Source organism: Nannobrachium achirus, assembly GCF_963921795.1.
Source record: "Nannobrachium achirus genome assembly, chromosome: 22".
NCBI lineage: Eukaryota > Metazoa > Chordata > Actinopteri > Myctophiformes > Myctophidae > Nannobrachium > Nannobrachium achirus.
In genome coordinates, this window is record NC_137829.1 from 28,912,904 (window position 1) to 28,928,887 (window position 15,984).

At 40.2% G+C, this 15,984-nt stretch overlaps 1 protein-coding gene across 1 annotated transcript in view; it reads right to left on the reverse strand.

The window, feature by feature from the left end:
- Nucleotides 1–9,305, reverse strand: part of tbl1x (transducin beta like 1 X-linked) — a 42,202-nt gene extending 32,897 nt beyond the window's left edge. The window contains exon 1 of the mRNA XM_080753014.1: nucleotides 9,157–9,305. The gene's annotated coding sequence lies outside the window, so the exon portion shown is untranslated. The remainder of the gene's footprint in view (nucleotides 1–9,156) is intronic.
- Nucleotides 9,306–15,984: the final 6,679 nt, after the last annotated feature.

Below are 15,984 nucleotides of genomic sequence, written 5' to 3' on the forward strand. Positions count from 1 at the left end.
TTCTAGGCCTAATCTAAAATTTCGACCCGTTATCGGGTAGAAACCTTGTATGTCCAAAACCGTCCCATTTATTATTGTTATAAATTGTTATAAGATAGTGAAAATAGTGGCGTTGTGTGGTTGTACATCTGGTATTTTCACTACTTTTGTGCGAAACTTTTGTATGATGAAGTAGGGCTTTAATTTACAAAAAAAAACATACAAATGTGAAGCTTTGAGATACAAGGTTTCTGCCTGACAGTGATATATATATATTGATAGATAGATGAATCTTTCCTCAAGGAATAATAATAGATATTCACATGCTCCACCTTGCCTGTGGTTTATTTTTCTCCCAAGTGAACGGGGGGATGGTGAGAGATACTAGGGGATCATGGAAACGATTTATCATGACAACTTTCATGAGGGGTATCAGGACCTATGATTCACCTTACATGCTGAAACCATTAGCATCTAATAAAAAAGAACAACTCCCATAATCATATCAACGTCACTTAAGAGTTCTTTATAACGACCGAGGGACATCCTGTCCACAGGCAACGCGTCCGGACACTTCACGTCCAGATGCAGACAAGCCCCAGGGGCAGTTCAATTTTACGTGTGTTGTGATTTATAAGTGTGCCCCCCTGTCACCCCAATATATCTACAGTAAGACGCAAGAGTTTAAGAAGAAATAACATCACTTTGTCTAAAAAGCTAAATACTCATCATGATCATCACCCCATTTCCCTTGTTTAGAATATGCCTCTCCACCACCTCACCGCAGTCATTTGTTGCCGCAATTGAAAACTATTAAAACATACAGTAAGTAGTGGTTTTATGAGTATTTTCAGAAAATGTTGCAGAAGTATTTCAGAAATGTCCCAATTTGTGATGTACCCAATAGTCTAGAATAGTGTTCTCAAACTTTTTTTTCTGCAGTACCCCCTTATACTGATTTCTGAAGCCAGGTGCCCCCTTCCCCTGAATACAGCATTTTGCTTAGGAAAAAGTCCATAAAAAGTCCAGTTCCCATGCCAATATGTTCAAAATAAAATGGCATAAAGGCAAATAAATATTGCTTTCTATTCAGAAAGGTATTGATGTAATTTGTTTAACAGTTTACAGATGAGCAGGTTCACACAAAGTCTGTCAATGTTTTATTATTAACTCATTGACTGCCAAGGCACGAGTTTCACGAGTTATTACAGTACTCCCAGGCTGCCACAGCCCGAGTTTCCCGAGTTGGAAGCCATTTTGAAAAAAAAAAAAAAAAAAAAAAATTTTTTTTTTTTCAAAATTTTTTTTTATAAAAAAATTTCTAAAAATGCCTCAAATGTATTAGGCATGATCGCAATTGCGAAATTGCATGTTTAGCCCCATAACAAACACATCTTTCAAAATGTCAAAAATGGCTGTTTTGTCTGACTTTGAAGGCTTGTATCTCATGAATGCCTGAACGGATTTCCAAGCGGATTTTTTTGTTTGAAAGCTGTTAAAAAGTACTACACATATGGTGCATGATCTAGGCATGGGCGTGCACGATCCGTGCACTAAAAATTGATCCGTGCACTAGAAATTTGGAAGGTGGCAGTGTTTGTTTTGTCTGACTTTGAAGGCTTCTATCTCATGAATGCCTGAACGGATTTCCAAGCGGATTTTTTTGTTTGAAAGCTGTTAAAAAGTACTACACATATGATGCATATATGGTGCATGGGCGTGCACGATCCGTGCACTAAAAATTGATCCGTGCACTAGAAATCTAGGATAGTGGCAGTCTGGTACTTGGGGGCCATCTTGAAATGGCATTCAATGAGTTAAACATAAATAAAATATATATATGAAATATTCCCATCTTTTTTTTTTCACGTACCCCCATTTGAGAAACACTGAAATACAATTGAGGTGTTAATGAAATGCTTTTTAATATATTATTTTATTCAGAACCATTACATAGAATCCAGTAGCTTGGTTGGCATCTTTGATCTCCCCTGGACATTAAATTCTATGGCCTCGGACACAAATAAAAAGCACGTTACCTATGCTTTACCTGGGGGGAGGCGGGTGGTAAAGTAGCATCCAATTCATTCCCTATGGAGGTCACGTGGTTTTGAATAAGCAACTTGCTTTACGGCTGCTTCATGGGGGAAGGGCAGCATAAAGCATAATGTAACGTGCTTTTTATGTGTGTCCGAGGCCTACTAGAATTGAAACCAGGACAACTGCAGCACAACCTCAAGAAACCTCAAGAGCAAGAGAGAGAGACAGGGGGTCATGTATAGGGATGGGACGATATGACATTTTTATATCACGATTATTGTGACAAAAGATTTACGATATTATCACGATAATCAAAATCCATTATCCTGGGGTGGAACATTTGCCAAAAAATAGCATATTTTTGGCAAAGACATTGATAGAGAATGAAAAAAAGACTGTATCAAGTACGTATATTTTAAGTACCTTTTACCAATTATAGAGGGTTTAAGTGGTACCGGATATGCAGCTCGGAAAATAAAAGGTGAATTGATCCCAGAGCATGACGGAGGACGATATCACCATAAATTAAATCTCCACGATACGATTATCGTGTTTTTTATCACGATAAACGATAATATCACGTATTGTCCCATCCCTAGTCATGTATATGTAACTATATTCCGTGGTGCAGTAGGGACTGTTTGTGTAGAAGAAGTAGTCATCATATTTCTCAATCTGAGAACAGTAACACTTAATGTAACATAATTACTAAGCCCAGCCCTTCCACGTTGCCTAATGCACTCTATAGTGAAACATGGCAGGGAAGCTCCCCTCAATAAGTATCCTGCTAGACAGTAGCTTCCCTCTAGTCGAAGGCATTAGCAAATAACAAACCCGATAATTGTTAATATGGCTGTACATTTGTGTGACCAAATAATATAGATCATCATATCGAATAAAGATCTGTCCACCTACACCTATTAGGCTACCTCCTTTTGACTCACCAAGGCCACTGAACGAACAAATGAAACAATGTTCCTTTAAATAGCCTAATGAATTTGTCATTGCACAGGACACATTTGTTAAATTAATAAAGTGGTCGTAAAAATAAACCAGGCCATCACAAAAAGACTAAAGTCACAGGCTATAACATTCTATGCCATTAAATAGTACAGTATGATACAATGAGCTACAGAAGAGCCCGACTATGGTGCTAGAAGTAATTAGTGTTTCAATTCACACTGAGTATTCTTAATATGTTGTCAGTGTTTACACTGTTGACAACAACATATTATAATAATACTTCTTCTTTGTCTTTTGACTGGTGTGGTGACAGTGACATTAGCATGCTCGAATTAAGATCTTGACAAGCATGAGCAAGGAAGATACACACAGAGACAGTTAAGTTGAAACATGAATCTGAAACATTTGAGGACTCATTTTCCTTAATTATAATTGCACTATAATTTCCCATTTGGCACAGCAAAACGGTAGCCTATCTCTTATCTATGTTAGTGGGGAAGAACTGTCCTTGAGTATGTATTTGTCAACAAGCGCTTTAGCCAGACATTTGTTTTCAGTAAGCTGCCTGGCTTATTGAGGACTGCACAAATAAGCTGTAAACACTGTGATACACCAGCGACGTGGGCAATAAAAGTGTTGCTATGGTGACCAGAAGATTCCCGCTTCTCAGTCAACAGCTGCCCATGCCATCCCTTAACTCGTTTCTTTCTCTCTTTTTTGCAAGGCACATACACAGTAACATGACACTAGTACTACACACAAAAGATTGCTGTTCGATGCACGAACGCGCGTGTGTGTGCGTCCATCCATCCATCCGTGCGTGTGTGCATGGAATAGTGCTCAAGCAGCTGACTGAATGCAGGGAGTGTGTGTGTGTGTACCTCAGTCAGGACTATGGCAATGCTCTAGTGTAGGCCAACACATTCTCAAGGATAAGGTATTGACCCGTACGTACTAGCAGTTTTAAACTGACCATTTCAAAATGTCACACTGCACACAAGCCTAATTCATGCTTCATCATCGTCACTCAACGGAGATAAACTGATTTCTGTGAAGCAGCGCGCTCCTGCAGAAAGTATAATATTAGCTGGAAGCACTTAAGCCCTACTTTATATAAAAAAATGTTGTTTCTGAAATTGTGAGAATAGCTGACCTACAAGCGCAGAATGCTTACACACCCCTACACACATACACACCGTGTATGTAATATATATATTTTTTCCCTAGAAATGAATTGTCTGGCTTAAAGGGGCTATACACCATGAATTTGACTTTTTTCTACTTTTTCCTTCTTTTTTTACCCCCCCTGAAAATGTTTTTCTTAACACTCAGTCTTTACTTGCACCAGCAGAGTGCGCAAGTACTGAGTTCAGTCTCGTAGCTGTCGAGTATGTGTTTGCGTTTGCCCCATAGCCAATCAGAGACCAGCATTCCTGGTGACGTCACCAACAACAGCCAATGAGGGACCAGCATTCTTGGTGACGTCACCATCAACAAGTGCGACCTGATATAAATAACAAGGCACACTATGCTGGTGCACAAGTAGGCCATACATGGCCACGAGTGCGCAAGGCACAAATTGGCACCTCAACAGAGTGCAGTCTAGTTCATCTTCATTTCAGGGGTTTTCTGAATGGGCGTGTCTGAACGGGCCTGTTCACAGCGGGATAGTCCCTCCCCCTTTTTCAGTCTCCACCTGAGGAGGATTGACAGGTTTGACAGACAAACTCCCTCAATAGCACTCCTTTGCCAACAAAGGGCATTTTGGTATTGCAGCTGAAAAGGCTTGGAATGACAGACCGACAGAACATGAACATTCAATATCTGAGACTTAAACCTGTATAAAAACTTAATATGGGCTAATATTGATATCAAATATATGTTTATAATAAATTATGTAGCCCCTTTAAGCTATAGGCCTAATGCCTATCATTTTCAAAAGCTAAACATTTTTGTTTAAATGCATTCATCCAGAAATCTATTCACTTTGTACCAATAGCCAATGGTTAACTATCTTTTCCTTTAATGATTTACAACTATACATGCAATTGTGCTACACCTCCTCTAGAGTATTTGATTTGGGTAGCTCACAATCTCACATAGTACTATAGTGTACTAGCAGTGAATTTCATTACGTGTATATATGAGCAAATATCAACCATCAGTAGAGCAAAACAGTTATTACAATGGCAATTTAAAACTACAAAGAATAGAAGAGAGCAAACTAGGCTGTTGCAAACATGAAACGTTCACTTGGCATGGTAATTCTACAGATGGTTGTTTAATATGTGAAGCAGTGTGCTCAAAGCCACGATTCAGGGTTTTCCTCTAGAAACAAGATAACCTAACCATGGACTGCCCACGTCCAAGGTTGCAGACAGATGACCTAAATGAATATACCGCCAAGAACAGAAAAGAAAACCCTTTACTACAGCATGTTTAAATATTAAACCCCATCTCAATGGAAGTGTTTTTAAGCTAGTGAATAGGTGGATGATCACTCTGCTTTTCACATTTTTCTATTTGTAGCGTATGTGTATTATTTAAATACTGTACTACAATAAAGCAATATATGCAGATAATAGAAATGTGTGGGTGGCCGTTATATGAGACCATGAGAGCCATGATAGTAATAGGTACAGTAATGTTGATGGTAGTGCCCTCAGTTAGCCATTTATTCTAACATTTCTCATTATAACCTTAATCGATATTAAGAAGTGCATACTTTCTTTGTCTCTTCCTCTCCTTTACTATAATTCACAGAAAAGATGGGATAGATAATCGAAGTAGCTTGTGTGCGAGTATCAGGCTGATAACATTGCCTTTAATAACATGCTCATCTTTCAAGATCCTTTGATAATTTTGTCAACCCAGCCATAATGGATTTTTACCAGTGACAAATACATTGCTTTGAATTTGAAAGCCCAGTCTAAAAATTGAATTTCTGATTAATAATTTGAACTACATGGATCTTCATGTTGTTGTGTTCCTTGTAATAATCTTCAAGTAGTACGTTTGGGAGTTGCAATTAAAGCTGTGTGTCTGGTAGTGTTAAGTATTGGTTCTGCCCTACAAAACCTAATGCTCTAACTACGTTTTTGGGGTTTGTGTCTCCAAAAGGTCAAATTATCCTTTGTGATTTGGAGGGGATAAACAATTACTTCAAGGACAGGTATACAATTAGTGTAATATCACTTATATGCCGATATCTCATTTGGCTGACCAGTTGCACTACTTTTAAACCGATTTATCAGTGATTTTTCTTTTCTTTTGTAGTTATTGCACTTTGGCTTTGTAGGACTGCTCATGATGTCATACAAAATGTGCAGGCCTGCAGGGTCAACAAAATAGAACTAGAATAGAAATGTAACTTTCATGCAAGGGGAGTAAGAACAATTGTTGCATTTAGTGGAAGCCAGACAAATCAGCTGCTAGACACAAAGAGGAGTTGAACATTTAAATGTAGTACGCCTACATTATTGTGGAGTGATCCAAGTGACTCTTACTTCAACACACACAATCTAAAGCCTGATATACTCTATGTACCACAGTGACAGTGTCACTCGCTTTTCAACAACAGAAATGTTATTTTGGTGCGAGAAACACTGCCGCACAACAAAGCACAAATCAGGCTTAGTGACAACTGACAACAGACAATCAAGATACAGCAGAGAACGAGGAGAGCTACCCACAACTTCAAAATGAGTTCAGACAAAAAACTATAGCCTTGATCTAGTATACATATACAGTAGGGTGTTATTTCAGAGTAGCTGCTGGTTTGCCAACTGGCTGGTAGCCCATGTGGCATGTGCACCGCAAGTGTCTTGTGGAGGGGGGAGAACGGATGCCCCCCACCCCCCTCTTTTTCTATGATAAATAAATACTGCTATGCTGCAGACAGTTTGCACAGTCGGATACTGAGCTTTACAGCAATTCTGACAAGACTTTCTCTCTGGGAGTCTGGGACTCTCTTGCCTTTGACTTTTGAATACAGAATTCAATCTCTGTTGAGAATACACAAGACAAGAGTTACTAAAAGAGACAACATATACTGTACATTTACTGTTGTCTGCTCCGTGCCTCTACCAAGCCAGGTCTACAATAGCCGACTTGCACAAGTTATCAAAAATACATTCTGAGCAAAATGAAAGGAGTGACAACAGGCCACGTGAGGGGATGAATCATCAATCCACACGTATTGTCTGTCAGCTCATTTACGACCTGAGTGCAGTCTCTGCTTAAACCAAAAGGCAAGAATTGGAATTTCAAACGTTATCAGAATAGGACCTAGACATACATTAACCAATAACCACTAAGGCAACATTTAACTATTTATGTCCTTTTGAGAATAGGAATTCAGAAATAAACGATGGGGGGCGGAGGAGATGTGTTCCATAAAAACCCTTACCCCATAGAAAAACATTTTCACTATGGGTGATTCAAATCAAGTCTATATAATATTGCAGCTGCTGAAACAGTAGCTCAAAACGCATCACAGCCCATTGCGAGCTTGTAGAGCAGCTTTTTCCCCTGAATGTGCATCTTTTTTCTCCGAATGTTTGCTTATTTTGACATGCCCAGAACAGGGACGCTAGGGTTCCAGACAAGTGGTTAACACGAGAAAGAAAAGAACACTTCTACAGTATCCATCAAGATTCCATTGAGATACAAAATGTGTGATGTAGGCCTCACAATGAGAAGTACAAATTGCTTGTAACATCATGACACACTAATAGCATTTGGAGCTCCAGAAATGAGGGGACATAATCAGGGCAAATCAAGGACACAATAAAATGTCATTGTTCTTTTAATAGATAGTCAGTAAAACAGTTTTTCTAACCATAATAAAAAGGTTTCACAACAAATCACCAAGTGTAGTAACAGTGACCTGGCAGAGAGTTTGTATATATCCAATATTATAGCCTACATAGAGTATGATCCATGAGTGTTATGAGTGTTACCAGAGCTGTAACATAAATACGCATTGTCAAGCTTTACAACCAGAAGTTCACTGTTCCAATAAATCTGTGAAAAAAGGTTTTTAAAAAAGGGGAGATGACAGCAACAGCCCAAAATATTACCTGAACATCTCCTGAGTGAGTAGCCATCGCCCACTAAAGTTAGCTTCAATATCATACTTACAGTACTAGGTAGATACAATGCATTGACTGGTTCTGTGTTCAATGGACCTTGGGCGAGCGAGACTTTAAAATCACCATGGCACCATTATTAACATACACCATTTTGGTTCGTTCCTAAAATGATTAAATAATAGGGGTGGATTGGGGTACAACTTGGGAGTAGTGAGCAAAAGTACTGTAATGGTATGTAACTATTAGGTTTTGTGTACACTGTGCTGTCAGTTGGATATGGTCTGTTGTGTGTTCTTTTAACATACACATCACTTTCCCAAGACTGCAAATCTCAAACTGAGCGCCTGCTGTTTCCCATGTATCATGTTATGATATATATTAGTCAGTAGAAATATGGGGGGGGGGGGGGGGGGGGGGTGCAATCCATACAGTGGCCTGTGTGTACAGGTGAGGTGCCCTTTAGCTATACTGAGCAGAAAGGGTTGCCTTGGTGTGTTTCAGACAATGGCTTTACACAGTTGACTCATACTGCCCTACTGTAGCTTAGAACAGTCACTTAGAAACTGGTGGCAATAGTACAGTTGCATGTGCTCCCCTCCCCCACTCGTGGTGCGCTTCTGAAGTCTGCATGGCACAATAAATAGCTATCATTCATACATTAATTTAAAAGATAATGCTCGAAACTGCTTACGACGTTGCAGTCCAACATCAAACAAACCCACCCAAACAACAAAGTGACCTCTGCCGTATAAAATACGGTGTATAATGATCAGCTAAACTGTACACTAACATGGGGCAACCTCCATCCAGCAAAAGTTATGGCAATTTGCTTAAGGAGCTTAACAACCCATATTTAACACGAACATGGACTATTTTCAGTGAGAACTGCGCGAATGTTTGGATCACACAGGTTTATATGCGACTCTTGGGCACTCATTTCAACAACACGTGTGCTGGAGAGACTGAGTGAGCCCGGGGTTATATCATAATCAACGCCATATTCGCCCCCCTCCCTCCAAGAGAGAAACTTGATTACAACGGAGGCTAAAACCATAACATTCCAACTAGTTTGATTGCTTACCTTTATGTCAGAGTGAGCTCGTGGTGGCCGCCACCTCTATCCACAAGGAGACCGTCCTCCAACTTCAGAGAGCAAGCGACGACTTTCCTCCCATTTCGCTTATGATCATAATTCAAGTTCCGACCACAGTATTATATATATATCTCTCTTTATCTCGTGCGCTACAGTGCGTATACTATTTACAAACACACACGCGACTGGCCAAACATACATATGCACCGTAAAGTTGGAATATAACCGGGGACTTTGTGTGTGAGAATAGAGTGAGACAGTGCAGCCACTCTCTGAAAGGGGGACTTTGAATGTTCTGAGAATGGAACGTCAAGAGACAGCAGCGGGCAATGATCGGCAGAGAGAGAGAGAGAGAGAGAGAGAGAGAGAGAGAGAGAGAGAGAGAGAGACGCCATAAACCTGATTATTTTTCAATGAATGAAATTCTTCCCTGTATTCCTCCAAGTCCAAGTCAATTGCCCAAACAGCATACAGGTTGGTTAGTTAGTTAGTTATAGTTAGTTAGTTAGTTAGTTAGTTAGTTAGTTAGTTAGTTAATTGAACAATGGGACAAACTTCAACCAGGAAAGGAGACTGCATTGGTATGGTATATGAAATGAAAATGACTAAAATTCAAAACAGATTTCTTTTTTTTTGTAATGTTATTGATGCCTATGTTATGAGAATCAGATACGCTACATACATACAAATGTCAACATAGGCTATGTGTGTAGCCTCTAGGCTATATAATATACATGTATTTACTCTGCATTATTTGGTTGAATTGGTTCAGATGTGTTAATTAAAGGAAAAAGACAAAACACAATCCAACACTATTAATGCAATATGTCAGTGACATCATTGCAATTATTATGAAATTATTATAATTATGAAAGTATTATGATACCAGCTAACCTACATAATTATTCTTTACATTGTTTCATTTCATAATCATAACATGACCGACCAGAGTCAGACCACTGTGCTGAGTGTAAGCCGAGGCAAAATGCATCTGGCCTCTGACTGAGCCAGTTCCCCTCCCCCACATCCCCTGTATTTTTCGCTTGCCCGGTCACATAGTGGTTGATTAATTCTCCTTTCGCCTTGCTCAGTCATTCAGATTTGGAAAGTAAATAACAAGTTGACATCATTACGGCTCTACATTGGTGTGACACATTCCTTTGGTTACCGTACAAACAGAAATATTTGCGCATTGACACCCCACACTAAAAAGCCTATTATGTTATGCAATGGAGCTATAATGTGTATGGTGGAATGTGTCACGACTCACGAGTTCAGTGTCTCTACTAAAGCCATTATGGTATGGAATATAATGTAATATCCAAAAGAGGGAAAAACGTTTTATTTTTCAAAATGCAGCTATAAAGTGGAAACTGGCAACAGTGTAGTAAGTCTACCCCATAACAGGAATGATACATTGACATTAAATGTCAAATAATTAAAATACATAACCAGTTAATGTGCATGAAGGCTATTATAGGTAACTGGTAGACAACAAATTATAATTTTGTTGATGATGATGATGATGATGAGGAGGAGGAGGAGGAGGAGGAGGAGGAGGAGGAGGATGATGATGATGATGATGATGATGATGATGATGATTATATAATTTGATCTATCATTATGAGCTGATCTAGGGAGAGAGAGAATCATCCCTATGTTCCCCAGGTTCTATGTTCCCCGGGTTCTCTGGGTTCTCTGTGCTTACTAGTCCGAGCGTTTCGGACAAAAATCGTGCACTTTATGAAAGAAGCATGAAATTTGGCACACAGTTAGAACATGCCCTATGGAACATTTTTGGCTATAGGGACATCGCAGATTTGTCTTGGGAAACTTGTGGGAGCCAATCAAAGTTGGCTCCAACAAAGACTTTACTACTACAGTAAAATAATACAAAAAATAAATATGTGTTAAGTAGCATGTGAGGGGTGAAACTAGGTGTTTTTCCGGATTCTGAATCCAATGCAAGCATTTGTTTTGCACAAAAAACATTCCTTTCCGAGAAACGGCCCCCACAAAACTGTGAAAAGTGATGACTAAAGTTTTATGGGGGCCGTTTTTAGCCCAAGGAATGTTTTTCGTGCAAAACAAATGATTGCATTGGATTCAGAATCCCGAAAAACACCTAGTTTCACCCCTCACATGCTACTTAAAGCATATTTATTTTTTGTATTATTTTACTGTATCGTAAAGTCTATGAGAGCCCAACTTTGAAGACAAATCTGCGATGTCCTTATAGCCAAAAATGTTCCATAGGGCATGTTCTAACTGTGTGCCAAATGTCATGCTTCTTTCATAAAGTGCACGATTCCATCAAAATACTGCCCGGAACGACCAGACTATACCAAGGGGATTAGAGTTAGTGTTGCAAACGGGGAACATAGAACCCAGAGAAAATGATCTCCTCCATCCAGATTTCATTTGTATTGAAGGGAAAAGCCACTCATTTTCGAGGGGGTCCCATAAAAACATGAACAACAGACGTAGATACATGCAATTCAAGTATTCAGATACATTCATACACAGATAGCTTGCTCACCCTCTCCCAGTCTCCCACCCACCCCAGACCCCACCAACCACCAAACCATCAGCTGTTATCCCAGATTATTGGCATCCTTAATTTATGGCATCCACTTAAGCAATGGGCAACAGCCTTTGCTCAAAGCCAGGACAGTTCTTCCTAGTCTCCACAAACAAAGCCTGGTCTTCGTTTACTAAACAGGTAGTTTGATCCGGTCTAGACCGGATGATACCCTACGTCATTCTGTAGTAAAAACGGACTACACTTTGGCAGGAAACACCAAACCGGAAACAGTTTCAACACAGTTAGCGCATGCGCAAGTAGTTAGCGTTTCCGGTTTGGTTTCCTGCCAAAGTGTAGTCCATTTTGACTACAGAATGACGTAGGATATCATCCGCTCCCGACCGGATCAAAAGCCCGAAATGGAAGCCAGCCCAGGCTAAGTGTCCACTGATGATGACCCACATGCAGTTTAAACTCTCCTCCTACACAGTAGCCTACAATGGGGAAATCTCGCTTTTGCGAACGACCATCATTTCGACCGGAGGATTAGCGACTCACTCCACGGAGGTTAAGGTTAGGGTGAGGGTTAGAGTCGGGTGTCGAAAATATGACATGTAGTAACAGCGACACGCTCCCGCCTACAATAAGCAAATACATCTACATGTGATGTCACTGCCCGTAACAATACCCAATCCATTCCCATAATGTCTTCGGACAATGATATTCAGCATGTCTAGTTTTTTTTTATAGAACATTTATATTTGTGTTAGCTCTTTTAGCTATCCTTTTAGCTCATACATTATGGATGAGTGCGACAGTGGAGAAACAAGAACATTCCGCATGAGCAAAGCTACACTGTCCCCCCCCCCCCCCCCCCCCCCAGAGAGCTCCAATAAGTGGCTGAGGTTCTACGTAGTGGAGAGGGCACTGACACTCATGTTCCAATCTGGATTCAGAAAATCCCATTCCACTGACACATGCCTTCTCTATTTGACTGACCAAATCAAACGCGAAGCGGATCAGGGCAAGTATAGTGGCATGGTCATGATGGACCTCCAGAAGGCATTTGACACCGTGGATCATGCTATTCTGATTGAGAAACTAAAAGCCATCGGTCTTGACAGCGCAGCAGTGAGCTGGATGCAATCTTACCTGGTGGGGAGGGAACAGGTGGTGGAGATTAACGGTACCCTGTCCCCCCCCCTCCCAGTAAGCTGTGGAGTTCCCCAAGGTAGCATACTGGGACCTCTGTTGTTCCTAATATACGTGAACGACATGGCATCTGCTTGCGACTGCAACCTGTTCCTGTTCGCGGATGACTCGGCTCTCCTAGTCTCGGGCAAGGACCACTTGCAGGTTGAAAAGACACTTAACTCTGAACTGAGTAAGATCTGCACATGGCTTAACGACAACAAATTATCAATTCACCTGGGCAAAACCGAGTCCATCCTCTTTGGATCAAATCATAACCTCAAAAAGGTAGAGAACTTCACAATCAAAGTGGGTGACAAGGTCATAACACGAAAAAACGAAATCTCCTACTTAGGATGTATCCTTGAAGCTAATCTTTCCAGCGAAAAGATGACTTCAAAAGTAATACAAAAAATCAACCAACGAACTCGTTTCCTACAGAGGATCGCCCCAATGGTAAACTTCAACACACTGAAGACCATAGCTGGTGCAATAATCCAGCCCCTCTTTGACTATGGAGTCCACGTATGGTATCGTGACGCCCCACAAGCCCTAAAAACTAAAATCCAAACAGCCCAGAATAAACTAATTAGGGTCCTGCTTAACCTTCCCAATCAGACTCACCTCACCGCTACTCACCAGTTAAGAGTGGGGTGGCTCAGAGTAGATGACAGAGTACAGCAACTTGCAATGGGCCTGGTGTACAAGATACACTACACCACTATGATACCCAAGTACCTGTCAAAATACTTTATAAACGTTAAGGATGTCCATAATTACAACACCAGAGGCAGTGCCACAGATCACGTTCAACCCAGAGTCAACTCAAAGAAAGGGTCGAACTCGTTCTTCTGCTACACCACAAAAATGTGGAATGCCTTACCGAAGGCCATAAAGGAGTGTGGATCACTAGCATCCTTTAAAATTGCCCTAAAAAACCACTTACAGGCAGCAGCCGTTCACAACTGGTAAAAACCTAGCCCAACCCTACCCTCCCTGCCCCTTCCTTGTATATACTGTACATACTGATTGTTTAGACTTACTGTTACCTGCCCCTTCCTTGTATATATTGTATATACTGTACTTACTGATTGTATAGACCTACTGTTTTCTTTTTTTCTTTACATATCTACTGCATAGTACTGTGTTCTATTTGTCTGTCATTCAATGTTATATGAGATACTTTAATGGTTTCCTGTTGAAATAAGCTTAGTCTTTTCATGGATCTCCTTTTAGTAGACCTTGTACCAGTGAACTGTACCGTCATGAATCTGTACATTTTCCTATGCAAACTTCTAATAAAGCCTTCAATCAATCAAAATCATGTCCTCCAGAGTGATCCCTGTCTTGCTTAGATCAAATAAATGCAGAGGCATGAAGAGGGCAAATGAGATGAGTTCAGCTCTCTGGACTGCCAGCCAGTCCACAGTTCCAGAACTCTCCTTCCTCGACAGATGGATGGCCCCTAGTGGGATGTAAAAGAACCAACTGATTGCAGTGGCATGGCTTTAGGGGGCTTTGTTTCTGTTCAAACTGGAAATCAGAATCTTTTGTCTGGTGTTAGGGTTTCCTCTGATTCTAGTTCCCAATCAACACACCTGCTGCATACATCCCATGGCTTCTTTTCCCTCTGAGAAGCTATATCACACATTGTTTCTCAATGCATCTTAATGAATAGGCCTACTGTAGAAGTGTTATTTTCTTTTGTAGCGTTAATCACTTACCCTAGTGTCGTATTCATAATAAGCAAACATCCTCATAAAAAAGATGAACAGTGGGAAAAGCAGATCTACAAGCTCACAATGGGCTGTGATGCGCTTTGAGCTTGTAGATTGGCTATTTGTGGCAAAGAGATTTACAGCTATATTTTAGTCTGTGCCTTACCCCATATCCCTAAACCTTTCGCCCTTTTTTACTATATTGAAACACATTTAAAATACTTCAAATAGCAAATCTATAGACACATTGTGAGCTTGAAGATCAGCTATTTAAAATATGAAAAAAAAAATGTTTTTCAAAATAGTAAAACATGGCAAATAGGTTTAGGGATAAGGGATAAGGTATGGCATGGATGAAAACAGAGCCCCTGTGTGAAAGGGGAAAGGAGAGGGCCAAGGATAGAGCCTGCTGGGGGACCCCGATGAACAAATATAGGGTTTTAAGTGGTTTTCTCTTTGTTGAATTGCAAGATTGTGACATTTCCAACAGTGCTAATTCCAACATTTTCTCATAATGACTATTCTGCACATGTGCACAGAGGTGCGCAGGGCGCAGAGGCTGAAGGCTGCAAGATCACTTCTTCAGAATGTGGAGTTTGAATAGGAAAAGGTACAGTTTAATGACGGTACAGTTCACTGGTACAAGGTCAACTAAAAGGAGATCCTAGAAAAGCACTTGGCTTATTTCCACAGGAAACCATTGAAGTATCTCATATAACATTGAATGACAGATGGTTAGAACACAGTACTATGCAGTAGATATGGTCAGAAAAAAAGAAAAATAAACAGTGCAAAAGAAAATATATACAGTAGGAAAATACAAAGAAGGGTCAGAGGAGGTTAAGGCTAGACAATATCAATAGGAAAGCAATAGGAAAGCCCAGCCTAAAATAAAACATTATCTTGATGGATGGATGCAGATTCAAGTCAATTACCTTGACTATCAGCCTTGTATGTGCACATGATAGAAATAGTACAAACCAATTTGTGTCTGAAAACACCTTTATACTTGCAAGAGGCTGCAACCATTGTCTCCTGTTCTAGATGAGTCATAGCTCTAACCATCATAAATAAATGGGTGTTCTTCTTGAGACAGAAACAGAATTTCAATAAATGACAGAAAAACAGGAACAGCCAGGCCTTCATAACACCTTATTGAGAAATGGGCATAACAACACGTGTTCCTCAATGGAACACATGTATCCATAATCCTTCGCATTATGGATACAGTGCAGATAGAATAACAGCATGAATAGGGATCAATCAGAATCTGTCAGTCATAAAGTAGGCCTACGTATGGAAATGATATTTTCTCTCAACTTTGCATTTAGCCTTGCCTTTCATTTAGTCATGAAAAGCATTGCTTGAAAGTGGGTCGATGAA